At 50.7% G+C, this 12,245-nt stretch overlaps 1 protein-coding gene across 11 annotated transcripts in view; it reads left to right on the top strand.

The window, feature by feature from the left end:
• PPFIBP2 (PPFIA binding protein 2) overlaps positions 1-12,245 on the top strand; it is a 170,163-nt gene that overhangs the window by 15,698 nt on the left and 142,220 nt on the right. Inside the window, exon 1 of one of the 11 annotated variants that reach the window (XM_072794202.1) lies at positions 3,968-3,989. The exons of 9 other annotated variants lie outside the window; for them this stretch is intronic. The gene's annotated coding sequence lies outside the window, so the exon portion shown is untranslated. Of the gene's footprint in view, positions 1-3,967; positions 3,990-6,631; positions 6,667-12,245 lie in introns of those variants that run through there. One more of the 11 variants, XM_072794203.1, reaches the window with a different exon arrangement.

Raw genomic sequence — 12,245 nt, 5'->3', positions numbered from 1 at the left:
TTAATTTAGAAGGAGGGACGGACATAGCAAGGAACCCTATAACCGGCACTGTAAGTGGGATGATAAAGGTGAGTCCCAAGTATGCCAGAAGCAGGGTGGCACACCCAGCACCTTCAGGTCCTGTGGGTAATGGTGTCAGGAAAGGCTTCCTTGGGCTGGTGCATTGGGAGAAGGTCTTAGAATATGCAGGATGTGAAAATGTAGTTGGAGAAAAGCATCCCAAACAGAGGAGAGACGGAACACAGGGAAATCCTGCTGTTTGTAGGGAGTAGGAAGTGGCTCAGTGGAGGCTGAACTGAGAGTGTGGTGAGGAGTGTGGCTGTGAAGGTGAATCTTATCGGAGGAGCCATGGAATACAGCTTTGTTCCTGAAACAGTGGGGAGCCATCAAATGCTTGGGAGCAGAGGAGTAATGCCATGGGCTTTATGAAACATATCCTGCGTACTCTGGGAGAGATGGGCTGAAGAAGAGTCAGCCAGAAGTGGGAGGCCTAGACTAGAGGAGGCAGCTTGGCAGCTGGAGGGAGAGATGGGGAGGAGCTGAACGAGGGTGGGCTGCGCGTTAGGACAGGTGTCAGGACCTTCCGAGAGCCTGAACGGCACTGTGGAAAGAGTACCATCAGAATTGAGGTTCGAACCTCAGTTCTGGTTCTGTTCTCCAGCCAGGTCAGGTGACATCCCATGCACCTCTCTGGAAAAGCTCAGATCCACAAGTGCTAGGTTCAAAAAACAAGCAATGAAAAAAAGAAAAAAAACTTTTTGTTATAAAAAAAAAAAAATTCAAACATACACAAAAAATTGGAAAGAACCGTGTAATGAATCAACTCATCAGCCAACTTCAACAATGAGCCCTTGCTGGTTATATCTCTAGGGGATAATTTTTTTTTTAAAAGATTTACTTATGCATTTGAGAGAAAGAGAGAGAGACCGAGAGAAAGACTCTCACGCAGACTCTGTGCTGAGTATGGAGCCTGACATGGGGCTCAGTCTCACACCCCTGAGATCACCATCTGAGCCAAAACCAAGAGTCAGACATTTAACCATCTGCGCCACCCAGACGCCCCTCTAAGGGATAATTTTTGCAATGAGGCTTTTTGAAAGTATTTGAGTTGAGGCTACATTGGAATCACTTCTCTGAGTCTATCATCAGGTTGATGCACTGAAATAACTTGATGGCCATTTGTTTCTCCTTGGGTGTATAATGGTGTGCCCATGTGTGTGTGTTCTCTGCTGTGAGAGGGGCAGTGAGGGCAGCTTTCTTTGTGTTCTGGAGCTGAGGAAGCAGCACACTGCCAGCAGGTCCTATCGGTGGGTAAGGCTCTCTCTGCCAGGGGGCAGGTGAGATGTGGACATGGGAGAGAACGGAGGTATGGACGGCCTTGGAAGGGCAGTTTGCTGGGTTGGACACCCTCGTTAGTCACTCACTGAAGGATTCCTGTGGCCCGAGAGCCTGATTTGTGCTGACCAAACTGACAAGGCCAATCTATAAACCAGAAGCCAGTGGACTAATTTACTTCGGTGAGCAATGGTTGGTGGCCACAGCACAAATAACCTGTCTTCCCAGATGGCTCTCCTGGCATTTCCCAAAGGTGGATTACAGGGCTCTCGGCAGGTTGCTGGGCAGCCAGGTTCCTGGAGAGAGGGCATTGGGTGGATAGTAGGGATGTCCCCAAGCTGCTGATGGGGCCTCCTTGCTAGTGACGAGTACCCATAGCCCCAGAGATGCTGTACCGGTCACCAGTGTGCTGTACAGATCAACGCTGACCAGTCCTTCTACAGGCACTACCCCTTCACCCCTTCACCCTCACCATAGTGGACATTTGTTAATTGATGGCACTACTTAAATGCCCTCTGCATTTGGCACTAATTGAAAAATAAGACCAGGAGCCAGACAGCTGGAGACTAGGATCCCCCCCCTCTGGGGCTAATAAGGATGTGGCCAGGAGGGTTCCCAGGGCAGCCCTCTCCTCAATTAGCATATCTGCCTGGGTCAGAGACCTAGATGACTACCTCCTGCTGGGGACAGGCCACTCCCCTGTGGCAAGGCCTCTGGAAAAAAGGGAAGAGTGGGGTTGAGCCACACGTGCTAGTTTCCTTCCCCCATTCCCTCCATCAGATATACAGCTGCTCCCCAGGAGGTGAAGGCTAAGAAGGAGAATGTCAGCCCCTATTGGATGTCCCAATGGCAACATGAGACAACCCAAATGGGGGTGTAAGCATGGGTTGTATGTCTGCAGCGATGCTCTTGGACGGTTAGGGGTGGGGATGCTGTCTTGGAGAGAGAAGAATCGCCTTGAAGAATTAATTTTGATGGACAGAGACTGGAGAGAAGGGACCTTTAGCTTGAGGGACAGCTTGAAAAAGGCACAGCAAAATGAGAATGCTCTCTAATGGCTGGAGTACCAAGAAGTAAGAAGAATGAGGTTTGGAAGTGGCCAGGCCCAGTGAGGAAGGGCTGTGGAGTGGGGTTAAGAACATGACCTTGGAAGACTGCCTGGGTTCAGCCCCATCTCCACTGCTTCCAGGACATGTGATTTGACCTCTGCAAGCTTCAGTTGGATAACCACAGTTCTGAATACTGAGGTATGAGACACCTGTAAATGCTTAGCTCAGTGCAGAACAAGTGTTTTAAAAATGGAAGCCATTATTATTGCCATCATGTGGCCAGGATGATTTGGGGTCAGCCAACAGATGCCTTAGATGCCAGCCGCATCAGTCTGGATTGCTGTGGGAGAGGCCAGGCATGGTGAGAGGAGGCCCTCCAAGGCAAAGATTCTGATACCTGAATCCCAGGCTGGGTGGCTGCGGGGAGGGGCGGGTGGGGACGCACCTCCCTGCCTGGAGCAATCTGCAGGCGCCTCTCTGCTGTGGGAAGGCAAGGGGGGCCCCAGGAGAAGGTAGGGTGTGCAGGTCAAGCAGGCCAGTTGCTGCCCAGAGAGAGCAGGACCTTGCTGAGAGAGCTTCTGATCATGCTGACTCTCGGGGGCTGCACGATGAGCATTTGGAAATACTTCGGTCTGGAGCTTACAGAAGTAGCCTAGTGTTACGAGTGGTGAGCATGGGGATGAAATATGGATTGTCCGGAGAGAGACTGCAAAAGGAACAGGAAGAGAGCTGAGCAGAGAATCTGCCCTGGAGCAGGGGCTGGGGGCACTGAGTGGAAGCTGAGACATAGGACATTTAGCGAAGGAGGAAGATCCAGAAGAACCAGAGAGCACTGTGTCCCAAATGCCCCAGGAGGTGCGTATTGGAGGGGTTTTGGTGTGGGGGAGATGCCAAGGAAGGCAATCCCAGCCGACACTGACTGCTCGCTGCTCTAGATGCTGTGCTCGTAGGAACGCATGGAACCTTCCCAGCCACCTCTGAGACAGGGGCCTCAGTTACTCCCATCTGGCAGAGGGTTAAGCAGAGGCCCAGGGGACCCCTGGCCCAGGACCATTCCACACAGGGTCTGACCCACGGTCCAGCTCTACGGCTCCACATGCACTTTATACCCACCCTCCACTGCCTCTCACAGGGGTAAGAATGGACATAGCTTAGGGGCAGGGGGGCAGCAGCAGGGCACAGAAATGGGGGTCTCCTGGCAGCAGGTACCAGGGAGAACAGATGAGCCCTTTGGCAGCAAAGCCAAGGAGAAACGTGAGCTGGTAGCCAAAGGCAGTGTTTTAGGAGAGCAGAGGCCATAATATTTGCGTGGGTCAGGAGGAAGGAGTCCCCAGGAGAGGGGAGAGAGGCCAGACTCAGCTTAGGGAACCGCGGAGAGGCTGGGCCTGGTGGGGCTAGATTACCGGAAGTCTGAGGAGGAGAGAAGGGGAAGTCTGAGGAGGAGAGGAGGGGAAGTGAGCATTCCGTTTCTCACCAATGACAGATGTGGTAGTGCGCTGAGGGGGAGTCTGGTAGGAAGGGCACACCAGATTAAAGATCTGGGTGCATGAGGGCCTTGCAGAGCGGAGCCACCTGACCTTGTCTCCCCGGGCAGGGAGACTTGGGGTGAGTCGCGCCCCGGAGGCAGTGTGAGCTGGGGAGGAGGCTGGAGGGAGGTGGGCAGGTATCAGGTGCTGACATGCAGCCAGGCCGACAGGACCTACTGTAGAGGGGCCCCATCCCTGCCCTCCAGAAGGAGGGGGTGCTGAAAGGGGCTACAGAGTCAGAGGAGGATGTGGGAAGGCTCCTGAGGTGGGCAGTGGAGGGAAGAGGCTGCCGTGGCCTGGTTCTTCTCAGGGAGAAGGTCCTTGCGTCCTGCTGCATTGTTGCTGGAAAATGATGGGTGGCTGCCAGGCAGTGATTCCTGTGGCCTGATGGGTAAAGGCCAAGTTCTGGGGGTGAGGTGAGAGACCCCTCGTAAGCTGGCCCTAGTCTTAGTTGCTCTCACTCTTTCCCAGTTCTCTGATTGCTCCGAGCTGCATGCATGCATGAGCGTGCACACACACACACGCGCACACACCTGCCCCCCACCCAGCATACCTTGGGATACGTACACGCCTCACTCCTTTTGTAGTGCATCTGTGTTTCTGCACGCTGCCCTCTCTGAAGCTTTCTGGGATGGCCCACCCTGCACTCGTTGCTCCTTCCTCCCGCCGCCTTGCCCTGGGCATGCTCAGCTTCCCTCTCCCTGGAGTGGGCTTGATGCTCTGTTGTTCCATGCACGTATCTTTCTGGAATCACCAGGGCTTCTATGATGCCAGCTCCCCTTTGATTGCTCATCCCCTTGAAAGAGTAGGTGGTAAACTGAGCCTTATTATCCATAAAATGATCATCAAATGGTCAAGTTTTGAAGCTCAGCTTTGCAAGTAACTTCCATGTGATGTCTTACATGTTACTTGCCTGTTGAGCTAGTGATGTTGGAAAATTGACATTAGCAACTGAGTTTCCATCTGAACTTGATTTTGGAGATGATGGGAATTCCAGGGAAATGATGTTTTTTCTTCTCACAAAGGAATATCATGATGACTTTAAAATTAGACCTTAATTTATGGATTTCTGAAGTCGAAGTTGGTCAAAGCGAAAGTTTGTTGGCTCTGCCTTATGGATCCCAGGCTGAGGCCCAGTCCTACAAGTAACCTTCCCACGGATGAGAGATGAAGAGTTTTGGCCCTTGGTGGATTAACATTCATTAATTTCCTCTCGGTGCCTACTACAGGGTTTTACCAGTAATGGGGAGCAAATAGTATTTGTTAAATAGATAAACAAATCTAAAAATATATATGTTGATTTTTATAGGTCATGCATTTTTATAATTTTTTCTGTCCTGTGTTGTCTTTTTTTGAGTAAAATATGCTCTTACTGTAACCGAGTTGAGGGAACTCAGGGCATCCAGTGTCCCCGTGAAGGTATTTTATGAAGGGCAGAAGTCAGTAGTGTCTTGGCCCCAGGTGCTCTGAGCCCTGTTTGTTTGGACATGGAGACCAGCTTCCCATCTCCCAGCCTTCACTGCTCTGAGCAAATCTGCAGGGGAAGGCAATGTGGTGGGGAGAGCTGGCAGGGACTTTGGTGACAGACAGACTGGATGCCACGGAGGGACTCTGAGCAACCATGTGACCTCAGCCAGTGTCTTCACATCTCTGTGTCTCGGTTGCCTCTTTTGTAAAATGGGGCTGGTAATTATAATCCATCCATTGCAGGATGGCCGGGAAGATTAAATGAGGCAGTGAGGACAGAGTATTTTCACTGCTGCTTCTGTAGGACCTGGAAACCCTCTGTGAACTCCTGGAGCAGGCGGCTTTTACAGACAGGTGGAAACTGCAGGCACAAGGTAGTGTGCCATCACTTGCTGCCTCGTGGATGGTGGTGGTGGGGGGGGCAGGGGCAGGCAGCGAGATCTTCAGGCCTGTAAGGTGTTGTGCCTGAGGCCTGGTCCTTCACATCCTAGCCTGGAAGGGGACACTTCTTTATGTCTACTCCTCAGACCTGCTGTTTTCTGAGACTCTCACAAGGAAGGGAAAGAACCTTCCATATCAAGTTCTCTAGGTAGCTATAGTGAGCCCCCACTGCAGCGAAGACACAGATGTACTTGTAAGCACAGTGTTAAGAGGGGGCATGGTGATGCTCTGTCCCCTGGACACTGTCTGGCTCCCCAGCTCCCTCCTCCCAGAGGCACAGATTCTGGCCTGCCTGTCCCCCTCTCCCCGCCAATCCCTCTCCTTGCTGGAGTACCTGCGTTGCTTGCCTTCTGAGATCTGTCCAGACCTATCCTCGGCAGGCCTGGGTTGAGGCCTGTGGCCCTGGTCACTGAGATTCTGTGGCCTCTTCACCACAGTAAGCTCTTGAATCAGGAAGAAGGACCAGCTTGGAGACAGAATGTCAAGAGCAGAAATGGGGGGCGGGGGGAGGTGAGAACAGTCAGAGGAAGGTGAAGCAAGCGTCTAAAAATATTAAGCAAAGACCTGGATGGAAACCCAACATCGGCTCTTTAGTGTTCTGGAGCCTAGAAGGTCAGATGTGCTGTTTGGGTGTGAGCCAGGACAACCTCACGCTCTCTCACACTCGTTTCCTGGCCAGACCTCGTGCTCCTCCTTGTGGGCTGGGCTCATGGTGTCTCACACTCATGTCTTTGAGGGTGGTGTTTCTCTTAAGAAGCTTGCCATTCCGAGCAGGAGGATGTTGGCCCTGCTCCTGAGCCTGGGGGACGGCTGAGCTGGGAAGAAGGCTGGCCTCACGGTGCCTAGAGGTGAGGTGTCTGCGCCTGATGGCTATTCCTTACCATTCTTCTGAGGAGGGTGCTGAGCTGGGTGACCAAGTCTCCAGCTATTATTGCACGTTGGTAGAAGGGCTGTTTGGGACCATGGAGCCTTCTCTGAAGGACTTGAGCTCTTTGGGGAAGAGCTTAAGTGGAAGCATCTGGGTTGGGATGTGCCAAAGGAGCCTGGTGGAGGAGCGGTGACATGTGATAAGAATTGGGCTGGGTTTTCAATGGAAGGGCCAAAAAGAGAAAGGGCTCCTTCCAGCGGGTCCCGTGGAGCTGGGCTCTAGCACAAATGTTCTTAGGGATCTTTTGGAACTCGCCCAACAGGGAGTGGCTGGGAATGCCCAGCACACACAGCTCACTAACTGGCACAGCGGGAGAAAAAGACGTTGAGCAAGAAATACTGCATTTGTCCCCTGCTGCCCCAGCATGGCTAGCCTGTGGCCCTCCTGGCAGATCTCAGCCCAACTCCCCCCGCCCCCCCCCAGCCTCAGTTTACCTGGTTGACCAAACAGAGCAGCCTGACCTGGGATGTTTAGGCAGTAATGAGAAGCCCATGTGTGAAAAACATTTTTAAAGCTGAAACCATCAAACACAGGTTGGTTGTCAGGGGTGACTGGTACTGTGATCCCACTGCCACAAGTTCAGCAGCTTTTTCACCGTCAGAGGCTTTTTTTTCTCGCTCCTGTGCAGTTTTTCTGAGGCTGCTTAAGCTTCTGTTCATTAGAAGAGGAAATCTAGGCTCTACGTGTTCCCTTTTGGTCAGACTCAGATACTAAAGGCGATCAGCGATCTGATAGCAGCTCTCTCAGCATCCTGGCCCTTCTGTCCTGCTCCGACTCCTGTCTGTTGTGACATCCCCCTCCTCTGTCCTGACGGAGAGTCAACGTCTGCGCTCTTGTCCTTCAGTCCTGCTACAAAGGCGGTGTCTGCGGGCCCCACCATTGCACTGAGGCCATGTGGGCTGCTTTTCCTCTTCATTAGGCTCTTCCCTTAGGGGATAGAGACCTCCAGACCAGACAGGACCTCAGGCCTCAGGGCCTCCCAGGGCCCCTGCCACTCACAGGGGCTCTCAACTCCCAGTTTAGACCAGTGACCTCTTTATCCATTTTCTCCTTTTTGGAATGGGAACGTCTACCCTATACCTGTCCCATTGTATTTTGGAAGCGGATAACTTGTTTTAAGAACCACAGGTGGAGAGGAATTTTGCTCCTGGTCAGCTTCCAACTGACATTCCCTCAGGCAGATCTGTGGCTCTGTCTGTCCATTCAACACACAGAAGCTGGCCTTCTCTGAGCCAGGTCCAGGCCCGAACTCTGGGCTTCTGAGACATTGCCCTGCCCACGAAGCGCTTACCACTTAGACAAAGTCACACACCTAAGTGGCTAGTGCTCTAGAGAGTTCCAGGTGTTGTAAGGGAAGTCTGTCATGGGCATGGAGAGGGGGACTGAGTCAGAGCAGTCACCTCCATGTGAGGGATGGGAGGGGAGCCCTAGAATCATGATGCCGGAATTGGGCCTTGAATGAGGAGTGGGAAATCAGCAGGTGGAATGGGGTCATGGACTAAAACGTTACATGTTGAAGGGGCCTTACAGCAAAAGCAGGGGGGTGAAATGGTTAGTGCTCAGGAGGGGGCCAAGTATGGCTGAGAGAAGTATCACTGCTGCGGTTGTGACCTCCCGCCCAGCTGTATACAGAGGACTTCTACATACGATATCTCACGGAGTCCCCGTAACCCCACAGTGTGTATATTTTCACCTGCACTTTATAAATAGGGAAAATGAAGCTCAGTGATCTTAAAGAACTTGTCCAAGGGACATAGCCCATGACAGGAAAAATGTGGGCCCAAATGCAGCCGGACTAGAGAGTGCGTGCTCCTGACTTCATTTTCTGGGGTAGGAGCTGGTGAACAGTGTTGTACAAGTGCTGGGGTGTCTCAGTGAGGCTTGTGACACAGACCCCGTGCTCTGGGCAGCAGGGTGGAGCTTCAGGGGTGTGTGAGAGTCAGGCTGCAGGCAGGAAAGGAAGTCAGGAAGCTATGGTGGTCATTCAGGTGGAAGACGATGTGGCCTGAAGTGGGCCAGGAGAACAGGAGGGGACAGATGTGAGAGATGATGATGAGGGAAACTTGGCTGGATGTGGAGACCAACTGGTTGTGGATGAGAGGCGGGAAGGCCTGAGATGACTCCCAGGTCTGGCTTGGTTACTTGCAGTGGCATTACCATGGTGGCGGTGGGGGTCCATATTGCAGAAGACCATCTTTTGGGGCCTGCCAAGCATGAAGGCATGGAGAGGGAGATGGGTGTCAGGTGTGGGTGTGGGACGGTGCACACATATCTCTCAGGCTTTACTTTCCCACAGACAATGAATAGTTTTATCAGTGAATCTGTGAACATGTCCTCAGGACTCACGGAATGGGGGTGTCCTCAGAGGCCAAACACATGGAAGAGTTGCAGGAGAGATGGCTGAACACTACTCCTTCCCTCCCTTTTCTGAAAAAATAAGAGAGATTGGGAGATCACATTTAGGTAGGCAGGATCAAGGTTTCCTGGAAGAACTGGCTTGAAGAGGAGATGGGGATCTAGGGAGGAAAGCTTCTGGCTTGGGCATGAGGCAGGAAAGCTGCTGGCGCAGTCAACTAACAACTAGAATCTGTCCGCCGATGGTAAGACATTTTGGTGGGGATGGGCAGAGGTTTGCCCCGGGGGTATGATGGAAGTTGAAGTTTCAACCAAGTAGGCTGAGTGCACGTGGTAAAAGGCATGAATTCTAGGGCTCGATGGTGAGCCCCTGAGACTTTCTAAGCAGAAGAGTGCCAGGTTGGAGCTGTATTGCCTTCTGTCATTGGCTCTTCAGCTTCATTCAGTATCAGAATCCCCCGAGGAGCTAGGTAGGGCAGGATACTTCTGCTTACATGGGGCTGGAGCTCTGTGCTTGTGTTGTTCTCCAGGTGACTCTGAGCACCAGTGTCTGAGGACCCCTGAGTTGGGCGATTCTTCATGCTGAGTGGGTGGACAGGGCTGCCTGGAGGCAGGCAGCCAGTTAGGAGGCTCTTGCAGGAGTCTAGGGTGAGGTAATGCAGGGACAGGTGAGGCTGTGGGAGCAGATGAGATCACCTGCAGCGAGCACTGGGCGAGAAGACGATCTCTGGTCTGACTCAGCAGCACTTGGCTCCCCCGATTGCATCCTTCTCCATCCTGAACCCTCTATTTGGTCTAGGGCAGCACTTTCCCAATTCTCCTGGCTGTTCCTCCTCAGTCCCCTTTGTTTTGTTCTTCTCCCTGATGGCTGTGTTGAAGTGTTCCAGAGAGTTCTCTGAGGCTCTTTCTTTCTTCCTTCCTTCCTTCCTTCCTTCCTTCCTTCCTTCCTTCCTTCCTTCCTTCCTTCCTCCCTCCCTCCCTCCCTCCCTCCCTCCCTTCCTTCCTTCCTTCCTTTCTTCCTTTTTCTTTCTTTCTTTCTTTCTTTCTTTCTTTCTTTCTTTCTTTCTTTCTTTCTTTCTTTCTTCTTTCTTTCTTTTTTTCTTTCTTTCTTTCTTTCTTTCTTTCTTTCTTTCTTTCTTTCTTTCTTTCTTTTTTTCTTTCTTTCTCTTTATTTCTCTCTCTCTCTCTGTCTCTCTCTCTGTCTCTACTATGTGAACTGCTTCATGCAGTTATTTTAGATTATATCTCTCTGCAGATGGCTCCCAAACTCTCTCCAGCCAGACTTACCTCCAAACATCAGACTCATATTTCCAAATGCCTTACTTAGCATATCTTCCTAGTTAGGCACCTTATTATTATTATTTTTTAAGGATTTTATTTCTTAGAGAGAGAGAACACAAGCAGAGGGAGGGGCAGAGGTAGAAGGAGAAGCAGGCTCCCTGCTGAGCAGGGAGTCCACCATGGGCTCAGATCCCAGGACTCTGAGATCATGACCTGAGCGGAAGGCAGGCAGACTCTTAACCGACTGAGCCACCCAAGCACCCCCTCCCTCTTAGGCATCTTAAACCAAACATTTCCAAAACCAATCTCCTGATCCCCTCTTCCCCCCTAGTTGTTGCTTCTGAAGCCCTCCTCTCTGGGACTCAGGGCAAGCCATTCTGACGTCTTTCCCCCATGTCCACTCCATCAACATAGCTTGCTGGTTTTGCCTTCAACCTATATCAAGATTTGGAACATTTATCACCCATCAATTTGGTCCAAGCTACCTTCATCTCTCACCTGGATTTCCTGTGTTCACCCATGCACTGCATTCCCACCCACCCCCTCCATTTTCAGCCACAGTGTTCCTTTGTGAAAAGATATGTTAGAACCTCCTGTGCTCAAAACCCTTTTCTGGGTTTCCATCTTAGAGGCAATGTGGAAGAATGGTGTGCATCCTCGGCAAGCTACCTAAATTTTTGCTCATCGGCAAAGTGGGAGAATTACCTGAGTGGTGTGTGGGGATTATGTGATACAGTGTTGGATAAACTCCTAGCATGGAGCTAACAGACACCTGCCTGAGAGGGGAAAGGAACACACACAGAGTCTCTACTCTGTGCCAGGCACAGGATACATATTACCTTTTAAAATCATTTGGATTATTTTTATTTTGATCACTACTACCTATCTACACAATTTAAACAAATACTTGTATATGATTTGTTAAAACAGCTGTTGTCTCCCCACCTACCCTCCCCATTGCTCTTCCTTAGATGCAGACTCTTTACATTTTTTAGTATTTTTATCCATATTGCTGAAAAAATGCTTGTTCTCCTGCTTTATTATTTTTTTTTTCATTATCTAGTGACTTCTGAGTCCACCCTCCAGGAGGTGTGGACTCCACTGCCTTTCCAGCCCTACTACCCCCACTACTCACAAGCACTATCCATCCCCTACCAGGCTGCCTGCACACTTATGGTTAGATTGCCACATGGTTTTTCACTGTATGGTCTGTGTTTACTTTTTACTTTTTGGTCTCCCTGCAGTTTCTTTTATCACTCACTTGGTTTTCTATTTTCTTATCATTGAAGTCAACAAATTCCTCACCAATCATATAAATCTCTTTGGGCGTTCTGATGCCTGAGGTGTCCTGTGATTTTCGTGTTACCAGAGAAATCTCTCCCAGAGCTTTGGAAAGCTCTCCGCCGTGGACCAGCCGCCCTTTTACGTTTGCTGCAGAGCTGTTGCCCTTATGTCTCCTATCACTTCTCCATGTCCCTGTGGGTTTATGTCTTTCAAAATAAATTCTTCTACCTTCGTTGCAGTGGATAGCTAAATTAGATGTTCAGGTTCAATCTGCTGCATTTACCTGATGTCTATCTTGTTTACTTTCACTGGTAACAATGCGATATAGAGGAGACTGTTGAGTCTGAAAGGGGTTAAATAACTTGTCTAAAGACCCATGGCCATTATGCCACAGAGCGCATGTTTTAACTCAAGACTGTCTGGCTATGAAACCTATGCTCTTTCTTCTTTGTCCTCTGAAAACACAGGTGTTATTGATTGATATGGGATTTGACTGCAAACGTTGGCACTGCCATCAGTTTCCCTTGTATGTCTTCTGTCATCTTCATTTTTTTTTTTAAGTCCTGAAAATGGCTTCTT

Source organism: Canis lupus, chromosome 23 (genome assembly GCF_048164855.1).
Source record: "Canis lupus baileyi chromosome 23, mCanLup2.hap1, whole genome shotgun sequence".
NCBI classification, from domain to species: Eukaryota; Metazoa; Chordata; class Mammalia; order Carnivora; family Canidae; genus Canis; species Canis lupus.
This window is presented reverse-complemented; position numbering and strand designations above follow the sequence as displayed.